The sequence below is a fragment of the Myotis lucifugus genome, unplaced genomic scaffold (genome assembly GCF_000147115.1).
Source record: "Myotis lucifugus unplaced genomic scaffold, Myoluc2.0 scaffold_18, whole genome shotgun sequence".
NCBI classification, from domain to species: Eukaryota; Metazoa; Chordata; class Mammalia; order Chiroptera; family Vespertilionidae; genus Myotis; species Myotis lucifugus.
The window spans coordinates 2,460,286-2,468,665 of record NW_005871066.1 but is presented as its reverse complement, the minus strand read 5'-3'; positions in this window follow the sequence as shown (position 1 = coordinate 2,468,665).

Below are 8,380 nucleotides of genomic sequence, written 5' to 3'. Positions count from 1 at the left end.
ATCCAGCCCCAGACTGGATGATTCCAAGAAGTCTGACCACATCCCACCAGCCACGTCTTTCCCAACCTCATGTATCAGCACCGCGACCAGATACAATACACCTGTTTGCCTCTGTGGATACGGTTGGGACCTTTTGTGACTTGGAGTGTAGCCCCAAGTGTAGTTGCTGGGACGGCTAACAACCGAGGAGGCTTGAAGGATGGTGCTAGGACTTAGGTTTTAGGACTTGGTGTTAAGCCCCAGTGCTTAGATGGAGGAGGCCCAGAAAGTAGGGACACGTCACACAAAATCTTCCTGACTCTCAGTCCTAAGCATCGCTGCTTCAGATCCCAGGTGACACAGCAGAGCCCAGAGCACAGGAAGAGGCCCTCCCCTGCCTGACCATGCTGCTCTGACCCCCGCAGCAGTGACAGCCCTGCGGCCGTCCACGTGGCCCCGCAGGAAGCAGGCCTGGCGGAGCCAGAGCAGGAGAAAGGAGCAGGCGAATCTGCGAGGTTATAGCAGCGGGTGTGTGAGCAAGAATGACACATCCTGTTGGGGCCGCCCAGAAGTGGCCAGAGGACACAGAGGTCGAGCGGAGATCTGTTGTCACCTCTATAATTTGGACATCAAAGGAAAGGGGACCTGATTCACGGAGTCCGGGAGGCCTGGGCATGCTGTAGCTGAACTGTAGTTGCAATTAATAGGCTAGTGTATAAGTCACCTAGTCCACAGAGTAATGGTGGCTTACAATAAAACAAGGAGAATATTACCATTGCCCAGACTGAGACACAGGCCAAAGAATCTGTATTAGGTTATGCAAAAAGAATAACACAGAACGTGGGAAGAATGAAACTTGCTTCATGGGTAGTTTTTTACCACAGTCCCAGCATGTCTTTCCAAGAACTCGGGAGTGGAAATATGGATGGAAAATAAATGGTGGACTTGTCTTGGGCATTTCCACTTTACTTAAGACTGAGAAAATGTCAGTACCCATCCAAGGATGAGGGGTGGATGGACGTGGGTACTGTGGGACCACTGCTGAGCCCAGGGTGTCCTTAGCTTTTGAGCCATTTCCAAACCAGTCCTGTCAACTCCCACAGGACACATGGCTCCCTCTCCTCCAGGTAAGAGCCACCTGGGGTGCAGACGATGGGTCGCACATGTCAGAAGGCATGGCTACAGCCCTGGAAAACCCCCAGCCCTCTGGCATCCCACTGTGGGTTCCGATGAGAAACACCTTCCAGCCAACTCTCTATTGTGAGAGCAGCTTCCCTGAGAACAGAAGCAGGGAAGCACTCAGCGGCAGCCCAGCACTGCCATCCCACACTGTTTGTCCACTTCCCTCTCGCAACTACGCTCTCTCTCATCCTCCGGCTCTCGGCTGGTAAGTGACGTCCTCAGGAAAGCCTTCCCTGACTAGGCTAGCCTTTCGTTGCCCTCTTTACTTCCTCATACGTACCATTAGTTAAAATTGAAATAATTGTGTACTGAACTACTGTAGGTAATACGGACCAGGATCATGCCCATATTGTTCACCAGTGGACCCTCGGTGCCTGGCATGTGGTAAATAAAAAGTATTTGTTGCATGAACGAATGTTAACGACATCTGCAGAGCTTTCCCTACATGGCCTAAGGCTTCAGCTAATGCACTTGATGTTTCGCCTCATTTGTCCCACTTCTGCAATAAATATTTTGTTGTTTTTAATCCTCACCTGAGGATATTTTTTTCCACTGATTTTTAGAGAGAGTGGAAAGGAGGAGGGAGAGAGAGAGAGGGAAACATCAGTGTGAGAGAGGGACATTGATTGGTTGCCTCCTGCATGCCGATTGAACCTGCAACCCAGGTACATGCCCTTGACTGGAAATTGAACCCATGACCCTTAGGTGCACAGGCCACTGCCCAAACGACTGAGAAACACTGGGCAAATATGATCATGAATTACCTTTGCTATTTAAACCTGCAACCCAGGTACATGCCCTTGACTGGAAATTGAACCCATGACCCTTAGGTGCACAGGCCACTGCCCAAACGACTGAGAAACACTGGGCAAATATGATCATGAATTACCTTTGCTATTTAAACCTGCAACCCAGGTACATGCCCTTGACTGGAAATTGAACCCGTGATCCTTAGGTGCACAGGCCACTGCCCAAACCACCGAGAAACACTGGGCAAGGCTGCTATAAATATTGTTTTAATATTATATAAGCAATAAGTGAGTACATGATCTCTAAAATATTCAAACAACACATACACATAAATATGAAAGTGGTGGTCTTATATATGTAAATTATGCCACAGTCAAGCTATTTTTAAAAAGGTGTAACACATTCAGAGTGTTTTGGTGAGATTCTAATCAGAAGGCAGAAGCAGTGATAGATGTTGCAGAGGGAGTTCAATACAGGTGATGGACGAGGTGAGAGGCCAGAGATAGCCCACCATCAACCTGAGGCTCAAGGGACGAAGGAGAAGGCAGCGTTACTGGAGCCCCAGTGCTGACGCTGTACAGCAGGGCTGGGGACATAGACAAGATGCTGCCTGACACCATCAGAAGCAGAGAAGGGGAGAAATAGCCTGGCTTCTCCCCTCCTCATTCTCAGTGTTCCACCACGGGCCAGTTCTGTAAGGGCATCTAGGAAAACAGCCCCCAGGGATGCACAGCCCAGATTGAGGGTGGCAGAGAATAGATCTGAGAGCAAACGGACAAAAACCCAGCAGGTGCGGTTTAAAATTAAATACATAAATAGCATCAGGATGTATGCAGTGTTCTAAATGTATCACATCATTTTTCCAGGGATGAAATCGAGCTAAAATGCCGCGGAGAGCAGCTTGATTCACCGAATGGGGTATAGCAGCGGAGCATGGAGGGAGGAAGCAGCAGGGAGGTTTGTGCAGGAGAATGCACTTCCGGCGGAAGCAAAGGCAGGTCACAGTGGTAGCTCAGAGGACAGGTGTGGGTGCAGGTCTGGTTCCAAGGCAGCCAGGCCAGGCCTGCTCAGCAGAGAGTGGGAAGGGGGCGGGGTCGTGGTCAAGGAGTCAGAGATTTTAGACCTCAGAACTCAGGTTTCAACTCATGACTTCTGCAAAATGAGGAACCAAAACGCAGAGAAGTGATGGGGGAGGCCCCAGCAGCCCATTTCTTGACATCTTTTGCTCCCTGAGGCCTGGCAGGGGAGGCTTGGAGGACAGTTGAGCACCGAGCAGCCCGCAGAGACGATCTGGTGAGAAAGGGGCTCTAGAAGCAGCTGCTCCGCACAACCTGGTTTGTAGTGTTTGGGCACCTGGCATGTCTTACAGAGGGATGCGCCAAAGGAGACCTTTTCCTTAGAAGCTCCTCTAGCCTCCAGAGTCTGGATTTAATGGCCTTTGGCAAAACTGTGGAACCTCCAGCATGTGCTAGACGCAAAGATGAATAATGCGTTAAGGCACGAGCCTGGGCTTCCAGGAGTTCTCAGTCTCACGGGGGATCAGGAGCGATCCAGATGATTATGCTGCAATGTGGTAAATATAATGAGATCTGTGGCACGGAGGAGGGGTGAGTCGTTGCTGGGAGAGGGCAGCTCAGATGCGGGCACAGAGAAGGCTGCACAAGGGTGCCACTAGAGAAGGTGTAGAAGGAGGACTAGGAGCTCCAACTCCAATTTTAAAACAGCAGCATTAACCAACCTTGCCTGAAACACCACTGTTATTCCTCAATGATTTACAAAGCAACCATTCTTGCCCTACTTACCCTACTTCATGTGCAGTGGAAACCACACATACCTAACATTTTTTAAAATGACAGATAAAATGAATCCACTGGCCCCATGGATCAGGATCAGCAGGCCCAGATTGACCTTCAGAGACCGAAAAGATGATGATGATCCCCACGCGTAGTTTTTGATTGAATATATTGGGATGACATTGGTTAAGAAAATCATATAGGTTTCAGGTGTGCAAGTCTACACCATCTGTATATTGTTCCTCATGTGTACTTTAATATGAAAGCTGTGCCCTCAGATGCCTCTGAGGAAGTCCAGCAAAGTTTTGTCTCTTCCCACATACCTCCTTTTATATGTTTTTGCAACTATCAAAGAGCCAACTATTACCCACATAATGTTTTTCTCATCCTTTGGGTGCCCCTAGCATTGAGGGTGCCCCACACATGTGTTGGCTGGCCTGCAGGTGATCCTGCCCTGAGGGGGCAGCCCCTTTGCACCCCACCAAAACACCCAGCTGAGGCTGTCCTCAACAAGTTCATGGTCCTATTTTTAACCAAGTGGACTTAGACCTATACCTTCACTTCCCCACATAGCACAGGCACTGCGATTCTGATCTTTATCTCTTTCTGTCAATACTCTCACCTTGCAACTCAGGAAGGTCATCTGAAGGCCTGGGGGTCTGGTTAACCGTAAAGGAAGGCTGACGTGAGAAACGATTTCCTTATACTGGCTTCAGCAGCTCGCAGCAAGAGGAAGGCCATGTCACAGCGGAGTGGTGATGAACACAGGCTTTTGAAATAGACGTGGCTGGTTCGACTTGTGGCCTTTCATTTGGCCACGTGATCTTGGGCAAGTTACTTTACACTGCTAAGCCCAAGCTTTATCCTCTATAGAATGTGGTCATTCTACAGAGGTCATTCTTTCAACCAACATCAGATATATTCCTACCAAGTGCCAGACACTATTATTGAAAAGAGAGATATAGCAGTGAACAAACAAAGATTCCTGTCCTTACATAGAGCTACATTCCAGTGGAAGATAGACAACAAAAATGAACAATTAGATTATATATTATGTTAGAAAAGAAAGGGGCTGGGCAGTGTTGGCAGGTTGCTGTTTTAGATGGACTGACCAGAAGAGGTGATTGTGATGTAGCAGCAGGTGGACATGCAGGGGGGCAGCCTTCCAGACAGAGGGACACCCTGAGGCAGGAGCAGATCAAGTATGTTTGAGGAACAGTGTGTCTGCCTGGGAGGGTGGGGACATGTGGAGGGAAATGAGGTCAGAGAGTAAGAGCCAGGGAGTGGCATCTCTGACTCACATTTGAATGGGATCACTGGGCTGCTGGGTTGAGGACAGGCATAGAGGGGTGAGGGAGGAAACCAGTTAGGAAGCCATTACAGTGAGCCAGGTGAGAGATGAAGTATGGGATGTCCTTAATGTGGTGCCTGACATGAACCAATTCTGGGACCTGAATCCACACAGAGGGAAGATCTGGCAGGGAAGACCTCAGCTTGGTTCTTCCTGCAACTTTCTCAGCCATCCGTCTACTGCCGTCATCACGTCTTCCTACCACTCTGCTCTGGATCTTCTTCCCCTTTCCCTCTCTCTCTGCCTCCTGCTGTCTTCTGTCTGCCCTTCCTTACTCTTATGAATGGTCTGTTCATCCAGGGCACAGTCCTGGGGGTTGGTCTTGAGTCTTGGGGAGAGCAGTGTACATCTTGACTTGTTGGTTCCACAGGGCACATCAGGACGAGAGAGACAGGAACGGAAGGTGCCCAAGAGAGGGCTTTGCAAGAGGGTTGCACTGATGCCACAGCAGAATAACCTGCCTAGAGTTGAGCCAGGAAAAGGGAACCCCTCTTAGTGTTTCAGGGGGTTCCTGAAAGATTGCTGTGGCAGGGAGTTTGGGGCTGACACAATCACTGGATAGACCAGGAGAGCAAAGATCAAGAGGCCATTTGCAGGAAATCAGGAAGTATAGGCAAACCATGCCAGTAACCCCACAACCTTCAGCACCAAAGCAAAAGATTCTCAGAAGGAGCCTCATTGATACTAGCCGCCCCCTGGTGTCATTATACGGGGTAAATTGTCACAGAGGGCAGGAGGGGTATTCCCAGAAGCCACTCTGACAAGAGGACTACCAGCCATGACTTAACTAGACATAGAAGTGTCTGAAAAATCACATGAATGCATCCCATTAAAGCTTAACTCAGTGTGTCCCCAGCTCAACTTCCCCATTGAGAGAGCCCCATGATACCATGGCCATTCTAGTCCCCCTGACCAGGTGACAGAAGGGATGTCAGAGGAGAGAGAGACAGGGCCTTGACTGACTGTGATTTTAAATCTCTATTGCTAATTTTACTAGAACCCATGACCCTGTGCACAGTTGCTAGACCTCTCCCGGGCCCTGGGTAGTGTTACAGGTGAAGGCTCCTGAAGTGGAAGCCTCCCACGGAAAATCTGCCTCTGCCTAGAACAGAGGGACTTGAACTTCACTGGCCAGAGAGCCGTCCCAGCTGAGGAAGGGGCTCCGGGCCAGTGTGCAGGGTTCCCTGGGGCCACTGTTGTGGCCATAACGTTTCATTCAGCTTGGAAGCTGCTCATAGCACTACTAGGTAATTTATTAAATGCATACAAGTTTGAATTAGTAGATAATGAGCCACTTCGTGCAGTCTTAACACTCAGACATGGAATCACCCCTTTTTAAGTAAATAGGCCCCAAGCTTGTCCTCAGTACAAAAATGTACTAGTAGTGAGCGCATACTCTATGTGGGCGCTGCTAAGCTCACAAGCACCAACCCTACTTTTCTGGGCCCTCAGGGGAAGAGACAGATCATCCAGTCATCAGCCAAGTCTGGAGTTACTGGGCTAGCGAGGAAAAACTCAGGTCCTGCTAAGCGTAGAGGAAGAGGGGTCCTAAACTAGTGGAGGTGACTGGAAAGAGGCAAGGATTCATTCCTCCAGCAGTTATTTATGGGGTATTCTTTGCCCACAGGCGCTGCCACTAAGCTAACGAGGAGCAGAAGCTGTCTCCTGGGGGAGACGGGGTCACAGAATCTGACTGCATCGGTCTGTAAATGACAACCTGATGGTGGCCTCCAGGAAGGGCGGTGCAGGTGCCTATGAGGGCGTATGCAGGGGGGTTCGCAGGTAGGACAGGCGTCAGAAGGGGCCCAGGGCACTGAGGACCAGAGGCAGTGCTAACTGGTGGATGAGAAGGGGGAGGGCTAGGGGGACTCTTCTAGGCAAAAGGAACTGCAGGACAAAGGCCCAGGACAGGCAGAGCTGTAGGGGGAGAAAAATAAAAAGAGGCTGGCGTGGCTGGGGCAGCTCCCAGGGAGGTCGGGGCTGGAATGATGGGAACAGGCTGGCAGACCTGAAACCAATGGGAGCCCCAGAAGGTTCTGAGGAGGGAAGAGAAATCGTGCAGATGGCATTTTACACAGATTGCTCCGGCTGCAGTGAGAATATTGGGTTACCTGGGCTGCTTTGCAGAGCTGCATCCGAGTGACTTCCCCTTTCTCACCCTCCTTTCCGGTAGCCACAGAAATCTGAGTAAATGCGCGCCCGATAGGCAGTTAAAAGCGCTCCAACAATGGAGGGCTGTGTGCTTGGAGGAGAGCACACTGTGCCCCAGTCAGGCGAGGCAGATCACATCTCCCTCCACCTCCTGTCGGCCGGGCGCACCCGGGGGCCACTCACCCTCTCTAGCACCCACTTCCATCCAGCCTATGAAATGGGGAGAGTGATGTGTCCTCCACTGCGTTGAAGGAGCAAAAGAAAGAGTGTGTGCAAATTACATGGCAGAACACAGGACACACCGGCTGTTATTGGAAGTAACTGCAATGTAGTCGAGCCAGTCAGAGGAAGATTTCTAACCAAAAGTCACACCAGCGAAAACACTGGGCATAGAGCACAAGCTCGCCTATGAAAAATATATAAGTATGCGTATTATTATACATGCGGACACATTTTTTATAGACAGCTGTCTAGTGAAATCATGCTAACACTGGTGTTGGAAAACAAGCCTATATAACGTATGCAATTAAGATATATACAATAGAGGTTAAAATTTGTCTCAATAAGCTATATCGCACATGAACTGCCTCGTCTCTGTCTTTTCCTGTAGGAGTTGCTCTCTGGAGAAACTGAACGCATTTGTTAGCCTGTCCATCCTCCAGACTGCACAGCACTAGCTTCTCAAGCATGATTTTACCGATCTGTTTCTCCAGAGCCTACCTGAAAGCCTGGCACTCAGCAGCAGGTGCTCATTAAATACTTACAGAAAGGAAAAGTAAAGAATGAATGAATGTATCTAACTTCTGAGTCTGACAACTGTATTTTATGAGCCAAAATCAAGACACGTTGTCTGTTCTACAGAATATGAGTGTCCTAGAGAGACTCGGCATGAACTACTTGAAATTCAGACCGACCAGGAAAGTTCAGGATAGATAATCAGCATATACCTCAAAATAACTGTGTCTTGTTTTAAAGGAGCAACGACAAGTAGCTATAACGAGTTCCACTGTGACCTTGGGTTATGCTGGTTTTTCAGCATAAACACTGTTCCAAGTCCTTTGCTCATAGTAGAAAGAACAATCTAGAGGATTTTAAAGGATTTCTGTTCAACCACTGCCACAAGGCCCCTGGATCAGCTTTTCTCTTATCTCACTCGGTATAATTAATGCGTTGC